The 19,219-nt window shown below is 43.1% G+C and overlaps 1 protein-coding gene across 2 annotated transcripts in view; it reads left to right on the top strand.

The window, feature by feature from the left end:
* Window positions 1-19,219, top strand: part of TNFAIP8 (TNF alpha induced protein 8) — a 119,085-nt gene that overhangs the window by 35,142 nt on the left and 64,724 nt on the right. The gene's annotated exons all lie outside the window — the stretch shown is intronic.

Genomic DNA, 19,219 nt, shown 5'->3' with positions numbered 1-19,219 from the left:
GATGGCTCTCAAGACTATAATGAAAAGATAACAATAGAGGAAATGGCAGAAGAGCCGGTGGGTAGTTATGTGCGTGATCAAAGCATCGGTGATCAGACTATGGGAGGAGCAGGGGAGGCAATGTGGGGGCATTCAGAGTGACTCCCGACTCACAAAAGGCATATCACCCCAGTCTCAGGACATTCTGATAACCCCAGAGCCTATTTGGGGGCTGTTAGGGGGTCTGTGGGCCTCAAGTTGGAAAATTCTGCTCTCATCTTATTGGCAGTTACATGTGGGCTCAAGAGTGGGGTGGACCTTTACCTGGATTTCAGCGCTAATGCTTCCCAAGTGTGAGGTCTTGGCTAGTCTAGCTACTGTTTTCCCACTGAAAATGGGAAGAAATAAAACCAGACACGTAGACTGTGGAGGGCCAACTGGGATAACCTGAATAAAATGTCTGGCACATTGTCACGTAGTAGTATTTCGAAAAGTGGCTGTTCTTTTCCCTTCTTCGATTTTTTTTTTTTATGGGAAGAGGTTTTCTTCCCCAAGGATGTGGATTTTAGAGCTGCAGAAATCAACTTCACTGAGGCTAATTTTATCTGTTAGAACTCAGATGCATTTGCAGATGTAGAGGTTAGGAAATAGATGCCACTCTTCTGCTTCCCCCACTCCCTCCACAAGATGAGGTACTAAGGCTGGTGGACACTGGGCTGAGGCTAGAAAGGTGGTCAGTTTGTCCTTTACAGACGGTTACACCAGCAGGGATAATTTGCTGGAGAAGGCCAAAGGCTGTAGGCCAAGGCAGAGCCCACTGGAGGACTGCAGGGCACCTCTCATGGTAGGGATAAGGACGAAGGTCTCAGAAAACTTGAAGAGGAGAGAGAGCCAAACCTAGTCTCGGCCAAAGCCTAGCCAGAAGGCTTATTAAAATGCTCTGAGGCTGGGCATGGTGACTCATACCTGTAATCCCAGCACTTTGGGAGGCTGAGGTGGGCAGATCACTTGAGGTCAGGAGTTTGAGACCAGCCTGGCCAACATGATGAAACCCCCATCTCTACTAAAAATTAGCTAAGTGTAGTGGCACATGCCTGTAATCCCTGTTACTTGAGAGGCTGAGGCAGGAGAATCGCTTGAACTGGGGAGGTGGAGGTTGCAGTAAGCCGAGATTGCGCCACTGCACTCCAGCCTGGGTGACAGAGCAAGACTCCATCTCAAAATAAATAAAATGCTCTGAAAGCAGGGGTTGGCCCTTCTGTCCCCTGTCTGGTTCCCTTCTTTTTCCCCGTACATTTAAAACCTACTGAAGAGTTTTCAAACAAAAGCATTATACTCCAAAGCCTTAAATGTTCCTAGCTTTGTTTTGGTGTTAATTTATCTGTTTTTTTTTTTTTTTTTTTTTTCAGACAGAGTCTTGCTCTGTCACCTAGGCTGGAGTGCAATGGTGTGATGATAGCTCACTGCATCCTCAACCTTTTGGCCTCAAGCTATCCTCCCATTACATCCCCGGTGTAGCTGGAACTATAAGTGCGCACCACCATGCCTGGCTAATTTTTTAAATTTTTCATAGAGATGTGGTCTTGCTATGTTGCCCAAGCTAGTCTTCAACCCTTGGGCTCAAGTGATTGTCCTGCCTTGGCCTCCCAAAGAGCTGAAATTACAGGCATGAGTTATTGCGCCCAGCCTTGGTGTTCATTTGAAAGGAAACAAAAAATTGAAATGGCAATGTGAACTTTGAATGGTCAAATAAATATTAAAAACTCAACGAATGAACTCATATTAATGGGATGGGCAAATAAGGTGATTAGCAAGAGCAGAGTAAAATTATTAGGAAATGCCAGTGAAGGGGCATTGTGAGTGTTCACTCGTGAAAGGAGGGGCAGAGCTCTAATTTGTAGAGTTTGAGTGTTAAGCAGAGGAATCAAAGTATCCATAGACCTGTGGTGCTTAACAGCCTAAATGTTCATCAAATTTAAGCAAACATAGTTTAACTAAGCCTAACTTTGTTGCGATACTACCACATGATGGACTAGTGAAACCATGACAGAAAGAAAAAAGAGCTGTATATATTGACTTAGATACACTATATTATTAGCCTTTAAACTAATGTATATAATACAGTCCTGTTTAAGTAAGAGGGTAGGTGGTAGGGCAAGGCGTAGGCATGCTTATTTGGTATTTAAAACTTTAGGAAAAAATAACCGAATTATTATATGGGATTCTAACTGGGAATGGATCGGGGAGGGGTCTTGTTTGACACAGCGGTTTGAACCAGGGTTTGGAAACAGAGCTGGATTCAAATCCTGACCCTGCTCTTTCTGCTATTGTAACTTGGCAATTTGCTTAACTACTTTTGTATGTAAAATGGAACTCATCAGAGCATTGACCTCATATCATGAGGATGAAAATAAGATTAAAAAATACTTAGTTCAATGCCTGGCACATAGTAAGTAGTAAGTGCTCACCATATTTTAATTTTTATGTAGAACATGCCTTACTTTTATCATTAGAAAAAAAAAATAGAGTTATTTCAGTGGCAAGTAGTGATTGAGGTTAAGAAGCTTAATGACATTCACTGGAACTCAAATGACACCACCAAAGGGGGCAGATTTGTTTACAGGGAAGAATGTGAACTTGTAAAGTTTAGGAAATAAGAGTGTGGCTGGGCGTGGTGGCTCAAGCCTGAAATCCCAGCACCTTGGGAGCCAAGGCAGGGAGGATCCCTTGAGGTCAGGAGTTAGAGACCAGTTTGGGCAATATGGCAAAAACCCATCTCTGCAGAAAATACAGAAAGGGATATGAAGATCTACATTCAGAAGGAAAATGTTGGGTAACTACAGTGAAAGAATACCAAAGGGCAGAAGTTAGCTGTTAGATCATGCAGAGTAGGCAAATGTAGTAATTAAAAGTGCTGTAGACTCTGAATAGAATATACACTTGTGAACGAGAAAATGAAGTTCACTTAGGACAATCTGTACTTGGGAAAAAGGCTATCTAATAAAAACTGGGACAAATACTTGTTTTGATTGTTATTATAACCTTTACTTTGGCTTAATATTAAGAAGGGTTAAATTATATTAAAAGAACCTCAATGAAGATGGGGAAAATTACATTGAGAAGAAATTATATGCAGTAAAAATGGTTGACAGTGCTTCAAACATTTCCAGAATAAGTGGGTAAGCGTGGTCAGCTTTGTATTTGTCATTTTTGTTACAGATAATTAGTTCAAAGCCAAGAATTTATGTTTGAGTTCAAGACTATATAACAGCTCCACAGAAAATTCTTCTTCTGCTTAGTTTAAAAGCCCATTTTTTGAAATCTGCCACAAACTCAAAGGAGTTTTACAGAAGCCTTAAAGGCAATTGGAAGTCTGAGGGCTCTCAGCTTGTAATGAAACATGAGGCTTTGGGGGCCAAGGTGGAGGGAGAGAAGGAAGGGGGGTAGGTTTTGCTTTCACTTTCTTGAGACCACCATTGCCAGAGCTGCCAAACCCCCAAATCCAGAGATGTGATACTGTTCCTAAGGGTCTCGTAATAGGCACAGGCTTGGACATTTTATTTCATTCTGTAGATGCCCTACAACAGGGAAGATGTACATTTGCTAATGTTTAGTACTCTCCAGAATATGATAGCCTCTTTTTAACAAATGATGTTTATTAATGGAATCGTCAGTATCTTTAATAACTTCATTGAAGTACAAATTATGTGTGCTTATTTTAAATTCTCGGACTGGCATATTGTGAAGCAGCCTTAAGATGGAATGCTTTTATTTGGTACATAAAAGTTTATGTGCTTGCTGGAGCAACAAGGCTCAAGCACATGAAACATTTTTGCATCTAGCTTAGCTTTTGAATTAAGTGCTAAAGTGTATGGTGCTGACCAATTCATTTATTCAGCAAATATTAAAGTGCTTGTTATTCACTAGGGATTCATGTATTAGGTTTTAAGGTTAAAGAACAAGCAAAATTAAGTTAGTTTTCCATGCTGTATTCAGAGTAAATGCAACTAGCATGAAATCTAGTAGAGGCAGCATAATGTAGTGGTTAAGAATGACCTGTGTCATGACACATGCCTGTCATCCCAGCTACTCGGGAGGCTGAGGCAGGAAGATTCCTTGAGCCCAGAAATTTGCATCTAACCTAGGCAACATTAGGAGACGCTGTCTCTTAAAAAGCAAAAACAAAACAAAACAAAACAAAAGCGTGTCTGTCGTCTGTTTTGTTCATTTGTGAATCTCCAGCGCATGGGACAGGGTCTGGCCAGTGGTAGCCACTCAGAATTAGTTGTTGACTGAATAAATGCTGATAGAAATAGTCTATACCCTCTTGGAACTTACAAACTAGTGGTAAGACCAAGTTTTCCCAGATATATTTATATATTCTGTGAGATGTTTCCTCTCTTTCTCTCATATACACATGCACACAAAGAAACAGGCAGGTTCAAAGACATACGCAGTGCCCTGTGGTCATGTTGATGGAGTCTGGAACAAAATTTGGGTATCATACATCCTCTCCATATCCATAAAATTTTCTTCTAACCTACTCCAACCCAGATCAGTGAGAACTTGAAACACTCACATGTGGTAGAGTTCATATCACTGATTGGGATTTTTGTTTTGCCTTTGAGAACGAGAGAGACAGTGTGGTGTGGCCATTCAAAGCATCAGCTTTGGAGCAGAAAGAAATAGGTCCAGGTTCTGGCTTTGCCTTGGATAAGCTTCTTAAAACTGTGTAATCCTCAATTACTTTGTCTATAAAATGGGGACATTAATAGCACCTGCTTTTCAGTGCTGCCAGGAGTTCGTGAGATTAAAGCATGTATGGCACATGGTAAAGTACTGTACTCATCCTAAGCACTTAATACAAGATTCTTTTTTTTTTTTGGAGACAGTCTTGCTCTGTCACCTAGGCTGGAGAGCAGTGGCATGATTTCAGTTTATTGTAGCCTCCGCCTCCCAGGTTCAAGCAGTTCTGCTCCTTCAGCCTCCCAAGCACCTTGGATCACAGGCACCTGCCCCCATGCCCAGCTAATTTTTGTATTTTTAGTAGAGATGGGGTTTCACCATGTTGGCCAGGCTGGTCTTAAACTCCTGACCTCAAATGATCCACCCACCTTGGCCTCGCAAAGTGCTGGGATTACAGGCATGAGCCACCTTGCCTGGCCATAAGTTACTGATAATTCCTGTTCCTGAAATGGAAGAAGAATCCTTATCACATATGTATGCATGTGTGTGTCTCCTTACCTTTTTCTTACTTAAAAAAACACAGACAGTGTGTGTTGGCATAACCATTAAGCTGGCACACAGTTGATGAGAAAACCATAGCCAGAGACTAGCTCTTAGGGGAACAGTGCCTTCAAGGGCAGTGCTGTCGGACTGTCTGCAAAAATTTGATTCAGGCCCAGTGTTGTTGAACACACTGAGGAAGCTGGCAGAAGACACTGAGGTGTAATGGGCAGGAGGGAAGCATGTGGGCTGTTCATGCCCATGGAGCTTTTTTACAGGAATCAAGCTTTGCTGTCAGCTTCTGACAGTTCCCTGGTAGTGTCATCAACCTGAAGATGAATCCCACCTCTACCATCTACACACAGAGAAGTCTTGATTGCAGTTCCTGTGTGGGTCTTCTGGGTGTCTTCACACCCACAGATGTATTATTTTTAATGAACTTGGCATTCCTCTGAGGCTGGTTTAATGGTGCCTATTAAAGAGATGGCAGCTCCAAAGTTCCCTCATTGTAGAGCCGGCATTTCACCCTGTAAGGAAATAATTCTGTCTTCCTACCTGTGAGGCAATGTTAAAGTTGAAATAAATCTTTATGGACTAGTTTCTGTTCACCTAAAAGAGGAAAGAACTTTGCAGATTAGAGCTACAGTTGACCTTTTTCTATTTCCTCCACTTTTTTTTTTTTTTTTTTAGACAGGGTCTTCCTGCGTCACCCATGCTGAAGTGCAGTGGTGAGACAATAGCTCACTTGCAGCCTCTTAACTCCTGGGCTCAAGTGATCCTCCCACCTCAGTCCCCTGAGTAGCTGGAACCACAGGTGTGTGTCATCACACCCAGCTAGGTTTCATATTTTTTGTAAGAAACAGTTTCACCACGTTGCCCAGGCTGGTCTCCAACCCCTGGGTTCAAGTGATCTTCCCACCTCAACCTCCCAAAGTGCTGGGATTATAGGTGTGAGCCACAATACCTACCCTTCTCCACTTCTTTATGCGTCCTCTAATCATGTTGATTGTAGTACCACGATGAAGAAGACCCTACTTTGGAGGGATATAATGCATTTTTGAGTTGAGTTAAATTGATTAAATGACTTACTTGATGTCATTGATAAACTCTAGGGTAGAGATTCTCACACTTGGCTGCACATTAGAATCTCTTTCAAAAATCCAGGTGCCTAAGGCCTACTCCAGGCTAATGAAGTCAAAAATCACTGAGGGTGAGACTCAGGTGTCAGTATTTTTAAAACCTCCTCAGATGCTTCCAACATGTAGCCAATTTAAGAACCAGTGCTCTAGAACATGGCTGTCAACTGGGGGCAGTTTTGCCCTGCCTGCAGGAGACATTTGGCAATATCCAAAGACAATTTTAGCAAACTGGGAGGGGTTTTATTAATTCAATTTTAGTGAGAGGGGTTTGCTGCTGGCATCTAGTGGGTAGAAGACAGAGATGCTTCAAAGCATCCCACAATACACCCAACAGCTCCATGTAGCAATTACATGGGCCAAAATATAAGTAGAACCAAGGCTGAGAAACAATACTCTAGAAAAATCAGGCTTAAGAAATGCCAGAGCAATGTATATGCCTGTTGTGAGGAAATCATAGCATGTAGAAGTTTACATTTTTAGCCACCTGACAAGATAATAAAAAGGAAGTGGGCCTCTGCTCTTTGGGTCTCTTTTGCATCTGCCATCACGGAGGCCTGCCCTTGTGGCTAGTGCACCTCCTGGTTTCGATTTCTTGGGTAGGACTACTTCTTCCTGTAGTTCCATAAGTTTATTGTACTTGAATGGCTTGGAAGAAGACCGAAGTTAAGAACGTTAAACCCATTAGCCAAGATAAATAATTTTTAAATAAACTTTTATATTGTTTGGCCTGATACAAAGTTTTCTAAAATTACAGAACAAACCATTTGAAAGTGATTATATAAGAAATTATATAAGAAGTCTGATTCTATATGCTGTAGAGGCTTCTTTTTCTTATTCCTTTTGGTTGGATAAGAGGAGGCTAAGACAGGCATTTTTAAATTCTGTTAAAATCCGTTTTCTTTAATTTTGAGATATTCAGGAATGGTTTTATAGTGGGTTATGTTGACCTATATTTATCATGAAATATTTACCTTCCATAATAATAATTATTATTGTTATTTTTTGAGATGGAGTCTCACTCTGTCGCCCAGGCTGGAGTGCAGTGGTGCCACCTTGGCTCCCTGTAAACTCTGCCTCCTGGGTTCAAATGATTTTCCTGCCTCAGCCTCCCAGGTAGCTGGGATTACAGGCACAGGCCACCATGCCTGGCTAATTTTTGTATTTTTGTAGAGACAGGGTTTCACCATGTTGGCCAGGCTGGTCTTGAACTCCTGACCTCAACTAATTCGCCCACCTTGGCCTCCCTAAGTGCTGAGCCATCACTCCCGGCCCTACCTTATATAATTAATATCATGATCTTTATCTCCTTTGGACACACCTACTTTTCTAGAGTTTGGGACAAATAAAAGAACTTTGTCATAAATAAGTTGTGTTTTTTGTTGTATACAGTTGTCCAGTTTAGTGTTTAATCAAGGTGGTAAATTTAGTTGATTCATCACTTCGATTAATTATATTAATTAATTATAGTCAAACATTAATAATAGTCAAACTGTTTTCTTCCCCAAAACTGATGAAAGTAGATAGTCATAGCTCTTGAAGTGCTCTGAATTCATCTTTTTTTTTTTTTTTCAGTTTGTCCCTTTAAAAGGAGATTTCAAGTGTGACCTTTAATCCTCTATATCAGCCTTTTGTTCTAGAACTGATTTTTTNTTTTTTTTGAGACAGGGTCTCCCTCTGTTAGCTGGGCTGGAGTCTGGAGTGCAGTGAAGTGATCATAGCTCACTGCAGCCTTGACCTCCTGGGCTCCAGCAGTCCTCCTACCTCAGCTTCCTGTGTAGCTGGGACTATATGCATGTGCCATCATGCTTGGCTAATTTTTTTATTTTTATTTTTTTGTAGAGATGGGGTCTCCCTATGTTGCTGAGGCTGGTCTTGAATGTCTAGGCGCAAGTGATCATCCTGTCTTGGCCTCCCAAAATGCTGAGATTACAGACGTGAGCCACTATGCCTAGCCTGCAACTGAATTGATATACATATGAATCTGGGGTGATACCTGTTACAGTTTTTCAGTTTTTTCTTCTCTTCCCGAACCTCCTGCCCTCTCCCCTCTTCTGTCCCTCTTCCTGCTCCTCGTCCCCTTCCTCCTCACCATCTCAGGAACACTTGATTCCAGCTTAGTGGAGTTTATTAATTCAGTAAACATTTTGGAACCTACTATGTACATTTTGCATTAATTGCTATAATGGCTTTAAAAATTGTTTTAGCCTGCTATATAGATTGAAATCCTGGGCTCAACTGATCCTCCTGCCTCTGCCTCCCAAAATGCTGAGATTACAGATGTGAGCCACTGTGCCTAGCCTAGAACTAAATTGATGTACATATGACCTGGGGTGATAGGGTTATTTGAGACACTAAGCCAATACTCTTACATGTTTGGGTCCCTTTCACTTTCTGTGGTTGGAATGTTTTAAAATAGGACTAGAATAGACTGAGTTTGGTGGCTCACGCCTGTAATCCCAGCACATTGGGAGGCTGAGGCTGGCAGATCATGAGGTCTGGAGTTCGAGACCAGCCTGGCCAATATGGTGAAACCCTGTCTCTACTAAAAATACAAACATTAGCAGGACGTGGTGGCATGCTGAGGCAGAAGAATCGTATGAACCCTGGAGGCGGAGGTTGTAGTAAGCCAAGATTGTGCCACTGCACGCCAGTCCAGCCTGGGCGACAGGGCAAGACTCTGTCTCAAAAAAAAAAAAAAAAAAAAAAAAAAAAGACTAGAATAACAACAGCTCATATCATATTTGGCATGAATACTCCTTCAGTTTTGGAACAACATACCTGTTTCTTCATTGAATGTTAGCAATGACTCCCTAATTTAAGGGATATTTTAATTTTAGTCTGATCCTGGCTTTTGTAGCTATGCTTTTAACTTATTGCATTAAAAGTATTCCTGGCCAGGTGTGGTGGCTCACACCTATAATCCCAGCACTTTGGGAGGTGAGGGTGGAAGAGTCGCTTGAGTTGAGGAATTCAAGGCTGCAGTGAGCTCTGATGCCGCTACTACACTTCAGCCTGGGCAATGAAGCGAGACCCTGTCTCCAAAATAAGGTAAAATAAAATAAAATAATTCTTTTGGATATGTAAACATTTAGGTTTTTCTTCTGGCTTTGAAGTTTGTATTTCAACATGAGGTTTTGAGAAAATAATCAGTTAATGCTGTAGAGACCCTTTCCTAAAAACTTGAGTTAATGAGATCCATTACAAAAGGCAGCTGGTGATGGTTAAATTTTCTCCTATCTGAGAATTGAGTGAGTGTGCGTATGTTGAGTGTGTGGTGGATGTGTGTGTACACACATGTTGTGGAAGAGTTCTCTGCTAGAATTGGGGAACAAGATGGAAAGAGATAATTAAATGAGTGCTTAAGGATTGAGTGGATGAAGCCCAAACCTTGAAACAGAACTAGGCTGGAACCACTCTGGTTTCTTGGTAACAGGGTCATTTTGGGTTATTTGTGTGTATAGTGGTATACCTCTTGTTCCATTATGCTTGACAATACCTTCATGTTAAAGAACGCCGGCCAGCTGCGGTGGCTCATGCCTGTAATCCCAACACTTTGGGAGGCCGAGGAGGGTGGATCACAAGGTCGAGAGATCGAGACCATCCTGGCCAACATGGTGAAACCCAGTGTCTACTCAAAGTACAAAAAATTAGCCAGGCGTGGTGGTGCATGCCTGTAGTCCCAGCTACTCGGGAGGATGAGGCAGGAGAATTGCTTGAAACCGGAAAACGGAAGTTGCAGTGAGCCAGGATCGCACCACTGCACTCCAGCCTGGCGACAGAGCAAGACTGTCTCAAAAAAAAACAACAAAAAAACAAAAAACACACCATGGTGGATTTGTAGCCCCTGTCTAGATATTTTTTTAGAATAGGATCTGTTTGTCCTTACTTGTGAAAAGAACTGGTTTGGTTTAGGGAGTACATAATTAACAAGGTGGGACAGGAGTTACTAGTCTTCAATTGTTTGAAAAATGTGAAAGAGGGATTAGGCATGTTCTGTGTATCCCAAAGGCATAGCACCAGAACCGGTGGATTGAAGTACAGAAAAATAGATTCTGTTCAGTTCAAGGAGTATTCGAAGAGATCAAGAACCATGGATTGGTGGTGGGGTGGATGGAGTGTAGAAACTGTCTTCCAGTGGAGGTTGTCAGGATGACTACTGAGAGGGGACACGTGATTAAAGTAGTGGACTGGGAATAGGCATTGGACTCGATGATTTGTAAGATTGATTTCAATCTAGCCACTCTGTAATTTTTAGGATCCCATGGAAAGTGAAAAATGAAGATGCATCTGGCATTTGAAGGCGAATATTAGATTCATCGGTTCAGGGTCCCTAATAGCTTTTTCTCTCCAACTTCTTCAAACTCTCCTGCAATTATACTCTTTCTCTTACACATCAATGTCTTTCTGTGTATGGAAGCATCGTTATCACCATCAGAACATGCCTTTTTATCACCCTTCTTAAAAAACAAGTTAAAGAAATTTATCTATCCAATGTAGCCTTCCAGCTCTATGGCACTTCTCTCCTGCCCATTCTGGCAGAACTCCCCAAAGGCTTGTCTCTTGGGGTGTGCAATTTCCCCTTTCTGCCGCCCCTCCTCACTCCACCACTCCGTTAAGGTCACCAGAGACCTCCATTTTAACAAATCCCATGGCCTGTTCTAGTCCTCATCTTTTTCAGCCTCTCAGTAGTAGATGGCATCATCCATCCCAGCCCCCTTCTTTTTCTTTTTGGAGTATGCCCTTGTAACCACCCCTGCCCCCTCACTACGCCTTGAAACACCATCTTGACTTGACTTCCAGGGCATCACATCCCCCTTTTTTTCTCCTACATCAATAACTGCCCTCTCCAAAGACCTCTACAGATGGGATTACCCCAGGGATCAGTCCTTGACTTTCTTCTCCATACTATGCTGTCTCTAGGTTCTTAGCTGGGGTTTGGCTGCTTTAAGAAAAAGAGAAAACTAAACTAAAAAAGATAGACTTTATCTAAATCTAGTTAATTCAGCACCTTTGGAGAAGACTTGTGAGCATCAGTTTTTTGTTTTGGTTTGAACTGGTGTTTTTGGTTAATTTTTGTAATTGTGTATACCAGTGTACAGCCAGGATTGAGAATCTGGATGATTTCTAGTCCCGGGGGAGAAATATCAAATACTAATAACTTTCAAATTAATGTATTTAACACATTTTCCCCAAACTCCAGCTGTGTTTATTCTGTTGTGTGTTTACATTTCCACTGGAAATAGGCATCTTGATTGCATGCCCCTTCCTCCACCCTGGCTCCTTCCTGGGTTTGCCCTTTGTGCACACAGCTCTCAGGCCACAAGCCCAGAGGAACCTGTTCCCTTAGCACACAGCTCACCTGGCAGCAAGTCCTTTCCACTTGCCCTAACACACACGCACATCCTAAATCTCACTGCTGCCTCTCCCACCATCACTTCTCTTCTGGGTAGCCTCAGGAGCCTCCTACCTCTCCTGTGCTCTTTCACTGTCACTCTCAGACAGTCCTTGTACAGTCAGAGTGGTCTTATCACTGATCACAGTCATTCCCTTGCTCCAACCCCCCATGGCTTTTCATTCCAACGGACAAACTCCCCGCTCCTTATCAGGAGCTACAGGCTCCCCTTCATGTGGCCTCTGCCGAATTCTGCAACCTCATTTCCTCCCACTCCCTCCTTCCCTGCCCCAGTCAGACCGAACTGACCACCATGCTGTTCCTCAAACTTCCCAAGTTTGTTCCTCCTGCCTCAGAGCCTTTGCATGTACCCCTCCCTCTGCCTGGAAGCCCTGTCCCCATAGATTGTTTCTTGGCTCTCACCCTAATTTTTCTCAGGTTTCTGCTCAGCTGTTACCCCAGGAGAAGGCCTACCCAAAATACTCCTCTCTCCCACCCACTCTCTTCTGGTTTATTTTTTCCCTCCACAACATTGATCTCTACTCAAAATCCTGTTTTTCTGGCTATTTTGTGAGAACTTTTGTCACTGCTCTATCTCCAGCACCATCGGCAGTGCTCACACGCATTAAGTGACAGTACATACTTGTGGCTGAATGATAAAGTGCTACTCCTTGAGGAATGGTCCCAAGACCTTGGCGTTTTGTCACTTCTGTGGCCCTTGGCCCCTTTTCCAGCCTCTGAGCAGACAGTGCTGGCTATGGCCAGGATGTCCTGCTAAGTTTATCTCAGAGCCTACTCTGTTCTTGCTGCTTCCCATTTGGCCTCCTGACTATTTACCGATAACTCCAGAAATACAGCGGCATGGAGAGGTCAAGCAGCGTCTGGCATTTTAGCTCTAGGTGGGTACCTTTCAGTTCTTCTCTTCCTGACTACTCCAAAGCAAGTCCATGCTGGTCCTGTTTCTGTAGACAGACTGGTACTTGATAATCCACTTTCCTGATTTCCTTCCCCTTTTCTCTTTGCCCCTTCTTGGTCTTCTTTGCAGGCACCTTCCCCTTCTTTGTCCAATATCAAAACGTTGGTATTTCTTAGGATCTACCTGGATTCTCTGCCCTTCTTACTCCACTCTCTCCCTGGTGACCCCACCCATTCCTAGGGTTTCAGATTCTCTACATGCCAGTGGCTCCCAAACTTATATTCCAGGCCTAAGCTCTTGTCTAAGTTCTAGACCTGGGTGTCTAGCTAGAAAATGTTCTTTGGTGTCTCACAGGCAACTCAAATTGTATGTGAAGAAAGCTGAACTTGCCTTCTCTTTCATTTTTCCCCTTAGTCAATGACCCAGGTAACTATCTCGAAACCTGGAAGGCTTCTTTTGCCCTTTCCCCTATGCCTAATCAATTGCCAGTATTGTCAGTTCTCCAGGTGAATAGCTGTAGACTCTATATACTGCCTGTCACTGTGCACTGCCACCAGCTAAGACCAAGCCACTGCTGCCATCTCTTTCCTAGGTTACTTTAAGGGCAGTTGCACCACCTACACTTTCTCCAGTCTAATGTCCTGTGCTGCTATTTGCCTTTATAAAATGTCCATCTGATTGCATCAGCCTCTGCTAATGCCTCATTAGAGTTCTGATAAAACCTAAACTTTTTAACAGGGCTTATAAGATCCTTAATAACCTGTTCCCAAACTGGCTGCATTTCTTGGAGTTTCTTGGAAGTATCTGCCTCCCTCAAGCACACCCCACCCCACCCTGCATACATACACGTAACTCCTGTGGGCACTTGTTTGTCATTTACAATAGTGTATAACATAGGGCACAGTAAGGCCTCAATAAAGATTTGTTGAATTGATATAGGAAGGCAGTGGTCCTGGATTGTAATTGTGTGCCCTCAAATTTTAATTTAATATACTTAAAAAATGTAAAGGCTTGACCAGGCACAGTGGTTCTTGCCTGTAATCCCAGCAACCTGGGAGGCTGAGGCAGGCGGATCACCTGAGGTCGGGAGTTCCAGACCAGCGTAACCAACATGGAGAAACTCCGTCTCTACTAAAAATACAAATTAGCCAGGGGTGGTGGTGCATGCCTGTAATCCCACCTACTCGTGAGGCTGAGGCAGGAGGATCGCTTGCAGTTGGGAGGTGGGGGTTGCAGTGAGCCGAGATCGCACCGTGGCTCTCCAGCCTGGGCAACAAGAGCAGAACTCCATCTCAAAATAAAAAATTAAAAAAAAAAAAAAAAAAAAAAAAAAAAAAAAAAAAAAAAAAAAAAAAAAAAAGGTAGAGGCTTGCAGAGTCAGAAGTTGCTGTTTTGTTTTATAGTGCTGTGTATATGTTTCCCTCTACTCTGTAGTTTCCAGAGGCTTATTAAAAACGGAACTAAAAGAAGTATGTGGGATTCTGTTAGGAAATCAGTTTCAGTCTGTGCTCTTTGGCGGTTGAGTGCTGAGCTTAGAAGGCTGCCAGATGGGGACATAGGAACCAAATCACTTTTGCTTCCCAGTGGGGAACAGGGGCGTAAATTGTTTGAATGGGCTTCTGCGGTAAAACTCCTTCAACTTGAGCTTGTGTAAGCCAGGATCAAAATACCTGATACTTGTTGAGACTTGTCTATACTGTTGATTAAACTTTCAAACCTGTTTGGGAAGAAGGCTTGGAACAGCAGTGGATTTGGGTCTTGTGCAGTAAATCCTATTTAAAAGAAATAGACAAAATCTTAATCATGTTTAATTTGTAACAATATAGGTAAGACTGTTGGTTGCTGTTGTAATGAACCTAAAAAAGAATAGAGAATGTTTTTTTCCTTAGAAGTTCAAGGTTTAATGACGAAACCCTGTCTTACTAAAAATACAAAAATTAGCCAGGTGTGTGGCCTGGGGCCTGTAATCCCAGCTACTCTAGAGGCTGAGGAGAGAGAATAGCTGGAACCCCAGAGGCAAAGGCTGCAGTGAGCCGAGATTGCACCACTGCATTCCAGCCTGGGCCACAGAGCAAGACCGCATGTCTAAAAAAAAAAAAAGAAGTTCCAAGTTCAATATTCTCAACTTCCCCCTCGGGACTGGGAGCTCCTGGGTGAGGTTTCTAAGTCTCCATCCTCTCAGAACTCCTATCTCTAACTTCTTCATGCATGGATCAGAGGGGCCTGGAGTCACTGCTGAGTCACAGGGATAAGCAAGAAGGGAATGACACACTTCCTGCCCCAAGCTCTAGGGCATTTTTACGGTTTGTTTTTCAGTTTCTCTTTGAAGATTCCCTGAAAAGACAGAAGGTTGCCCTAGCTGTCTCCTGATTAGCAGCCTCTATTTGTTTATACAATTTCGTAGGATATCCTCTCTGCTATGCTTTGTAACTCACAGGCTTTTTGAAACTTTTTTTCCTTATCACAACAGTATTACATGTTTGTGTGGTGTATTTATCAACTACAATTTGATCAATAAAAAAAGAGGTACTCCTTATTGTTATTAACCAGAAAAAAATATGTTATGAATATCATCATTTCAGGCTCTTTTCTGTATGCTTATAGTTTTCTCTTTAAAAATTATATATGGCTGGCCGGGCACGGTGGCTCAAGCCTGTAATCCCAGCACTTCGGGAGGCCGAGGAGGGTGGATCACGAGGTCAAGAGATCGAGACCATCCTGGTCAACATGGTGAAACCCCGTCTCTACTAAAAATACAAAAAATTAGCTGGGCATGGTGGCGCGTGCCTGTAATCCCAGCGACTCAGGAGGCTGGGGCAGGAGAATTGCCTGAACCCGGGAGGTGGAGGGTGCGGTGAGCCGAGATCACGCCATTGCACTCCAGCCTGGGTAACAAGAGCGAAACTCTGTCTCAAAAAAAAAAAAAAAAATTATATATGGCTTAATATAATTTCTTTGCTTTTATATATTGTTTTGTAGCCTTTGTGAAGAGTTCTCATGTTATTAATACTCTGCAAGATCAGTTTTAAAGATTGCATTACTGACCAGCGCAGTGGCTCACATCTGTAATCCTAGCCCTTTGGGAGGCTGAGGCAGGAGGATTGCTTGAGGCCAGCAGTTCAAGACCAACCTGGCCAACACAGTGAAAGCCTGTCTCTAAAATAAAAAATAATAATAATAAAAGATTGCATTACATGCTGTTATATGGATGTGCCGTAATTTACTTAATCAGTCTGCATGTGGATAGTAGGGCTCTAAAAGTTTTCATATGGGGTCATTGCTATAACCTGCACAGCTTCCTTGCACCACAGCTATCCACACTTGTCTCTATTTCATTGGATGTATTCCTGTAAGTGGTTCAAAGGCCCTGTGGAGTTTTAAAGTTTTTTATCTTTATTGTCACTTTGCCTTCCAGACATTTGTTCTATTTTACATTCCCGCCATATAACATAAACTCCTTACCATGTCCTATATGGTCTACATATTCTGGCCTTTGGCAAACTCCCAACTGCTTCTCACACCTTTCCTCCCCTTGCTTCTGTCACTGTAGCCGAGCAGCCCCTCGCCTCTCCTTCCCTGAAGCGTGCCAGGCTTGTCCTATCTCAGGCTGTAGCACTTGCTCTTTCTACCGCCCAGACCATTATTCCTGTGGCTTTCAGCATATACCTCCAATGCCACTTCTGCTAGAGTGGGCTCCATCAGAATCCCCTGTTTATTTTTGCCCTAGCACCTTTCACAGTCTGTCCTTTATTTACGTATGTGCTTACTGGACTGCCACCTCTTTTTCCCATTGAGGTCAGTTTTGTAAGACAAGCAACGCCATATGGTTCATTTCCCATGTCCCCAGCATCTAAGTCAATGTCTGCTATTCAGTAGGTACTGGGTAAATGGAGGTGGATTCATTCATGCTGAATGAATGAAGAAATCTCCCTGTCATCTAAGAGTGTGGTGTAGTAGGGCTGATGAACTGTGTATAGTGATGGTTACCTCTTGGAGCAAAACATGGCTACCTCTTGGAGCAAAATGTAGGAAATGCTGTAAGTGTCCAAATATCACAGAGATGCAGGAGTGGGAGCCAGTGACTGGCTACAGTGTCATGAAAGGGTTCATCTGAGCGGAGCCTTGGGAGATTGGCAGTGTTTTGCAGCTGGTGATGATGGAAAGGATCCGAGGGGCTGAAGAAAGTGGGTGAGCCGAGGCCCAGAGGCAAAACAGTGAAGCACGGCGGGGGCAGGACTGGGGACTGCTTTAAGTCCTGTGTTGACTCATGGACTCGGAGCCCTGAGCGGCAGGGAAGCATTGCATGCTCCTCATCAGAGGGTGACATGGTGAGTGAGGATACAGAAGTACTTTTTAAACTAAATTCTAGGTACACATGGCAATGTTAGGGTGATCAGGCTGTTCTTCAAGAAGATGTACCATGAGGACAACTAAGTAAGAGGAGCAGGAAGTTCCGGCTAGAGGATGAGCCTGAAGGGGGTTGGGATGATGGGCTGGAAATGAGAAGGCAGAGGAGCATTTTGGAGCTGGGGAAGAGGGAGAGTGGGACCCACGATGACACTGAGGTTTTAGTCTGAGTGACTGATGGGAAGATGAGATATGGAGCCCTAGAACAGAAGCTGTTTTGAAGTAAGAACACTTATGAATTTAGTTTTGACCTATCCCTTTACTGAATTAGTAAGCCTCTTCCAGATTAAACCAGCCCATGTGCCCTCCTTTGTCCTGAAGGGGCTTGGGTGACAAGAAGATAGGGAAGGGGAGACAGAAGTATAAACCACAGGATGGGGGCTCGAGCTCCCATGGCCTCTTCCTCCTTTGTAAGAAAAGGACTGCATTTGTGGAAAGGGGAAATGGGGCTCCAACTCTTTTCCAGGGGATGAGATGTCGTTTCCTGGAAATGTCTGTTCTCAGGCCCCCATTGGGAAGGATTTGCCACCAGCCTTGTTGTTGGGTAAATTTGTTCATGTTGTTAGGCTGAGGAGAGTGGGGGCGGATGTGTGTTGACTGTGGAGCACATGAACATGTGGACTCAGGGTACAAATGGGAAGAGGCCCAGAACTGGGTGACACATCATATTTTTCCTACAGACATTCAAAAATGATGTGCTTTTCTTAGGGGAAAACATGAAAGGGAAATTACTCAAGACATGTTATAGTGCTGATTGCTCTCTAAATTGAAAAGGTTTTGTTGTTGTTGTTTTGTTTTTGTTTTTTGAGACAGTCTCACTCTGCTGCCCAGGCTGGAATGCAGTGGTTTAATCTCTACTCACTGCAATCTCCGCCTCCTGGGCTCAAGCAATTCTTCTGCCTCAGCCTCCCGAGTAGTTGGGAACCACAGGCATCCACTACTACTTCTGGCTAATTTTTTTATTTTCAGTAGAGATGGGGTTTCACCATGTTGGCCAGGTTGGTCTCAAACTCCTGGCCTCAAGTGATCTGCCCACCTCAGCCTCCCAAAGTGCTGGGATTACAGGTATGAGCCACCTTGCCCAGGCTGGAAAGGTTTTTGAAACTTACTTTTCAAAAAAAACTTGGTTTGAAAATAGCCACATGATATATCTCACTACATAATGAGAAAGCTCTCTGTCTTCTAGAAAGGGAATGGGGAATAGAAGTGCTTGGCTGGCATTCTCTGGAATATTGTCTTTTCAAGAAACCACATTCTATTGCCTTAAAAACAAAAGGAGGTTTAACACAATGCAAATGGAAATGAGAATGGGTGAGGCACAGATGAGAAGACAGCAGAACGTGGTAAATAAGTGACCACCCAAACCAAGAGAGAAATCAGTGATGACCAAGTGACAAGGTTGTGAAGGGAGCCAGAGAGGTTAAAACAGAAAAAAATAATAGGTTGGTGATGGAGGGAAGATGAGAACTTTAACTTGGGAAATATACATGGCCTTATTAACCAGAATTTCTAGAAATTTACCTTACGATTGGATAGTTTTTCTTGGCAAATTGAGAGTTTAATTAGTTTAGTATTTTATTACTAGGGATCAAGTTCAGTTTTACGTGAGGTTTTGGAATGGAATGATGCTATAAAATGTCAGGCCTCTGTTTATATTCAGTTCAGTAGAGAATAAACCACATTTAAGTGCCAGCATATTTATTGCAGCCAGCACTCAGTGTTTCTTTGCTTTCTAAATGCTGATTCTGTGTTTTCATTGGTAGTGTAGGTGTGAAGGGAGACTTGAGCATGAATCATAGGAAGACAGACGTAGATGCTCATTCTGCACGCCTAGGGCCCAGCAAGTGCCACAGCTGTGCTGCTCATAGATAGTGGTGGGATTCTGGGCAAGCCTTTCCGTCTCCTTGGATGGCCTTGTTTTCCTTGCTTGTGAAATGAGGTTAGATGGTATCAGCGGTCTTGCCAACACCCAAGTTATGTGATTCTAAGAGAAATTAGAAGACAGTCTTCTTTTCTTTTTGCTTCTAACAATAACATTTTTTATACAATTTATACTTAAAACATAGAAACAAGTACTACACGATAGAAAGGCGTACCTTCCCACGCTTACCTTTTGTGCAACGCATTTGGGTGGGCAGCCTGAATGGCAGCTGTGGTGAT

This window comes from Cebus imitator, unplaced genomic scaffold (assembly GCF_001604975.1).
Source record: "Cebus imitator isolate Cc_AM_T3 unplaced genomic scaffold, Cebus_imitator-1.0 Scaffold74, whole genome shotgun sequence".
Lineage (NCBI taxonomy): Eukaryota > Metazoa > Chordata > Mammalia > Primates > Cebidae > Cebus > Cebus imitator.
Note: the sequence above shows the minus strand (reverse complement) of the source record. Positions and strands in the feature narration are given on the sequence as shown.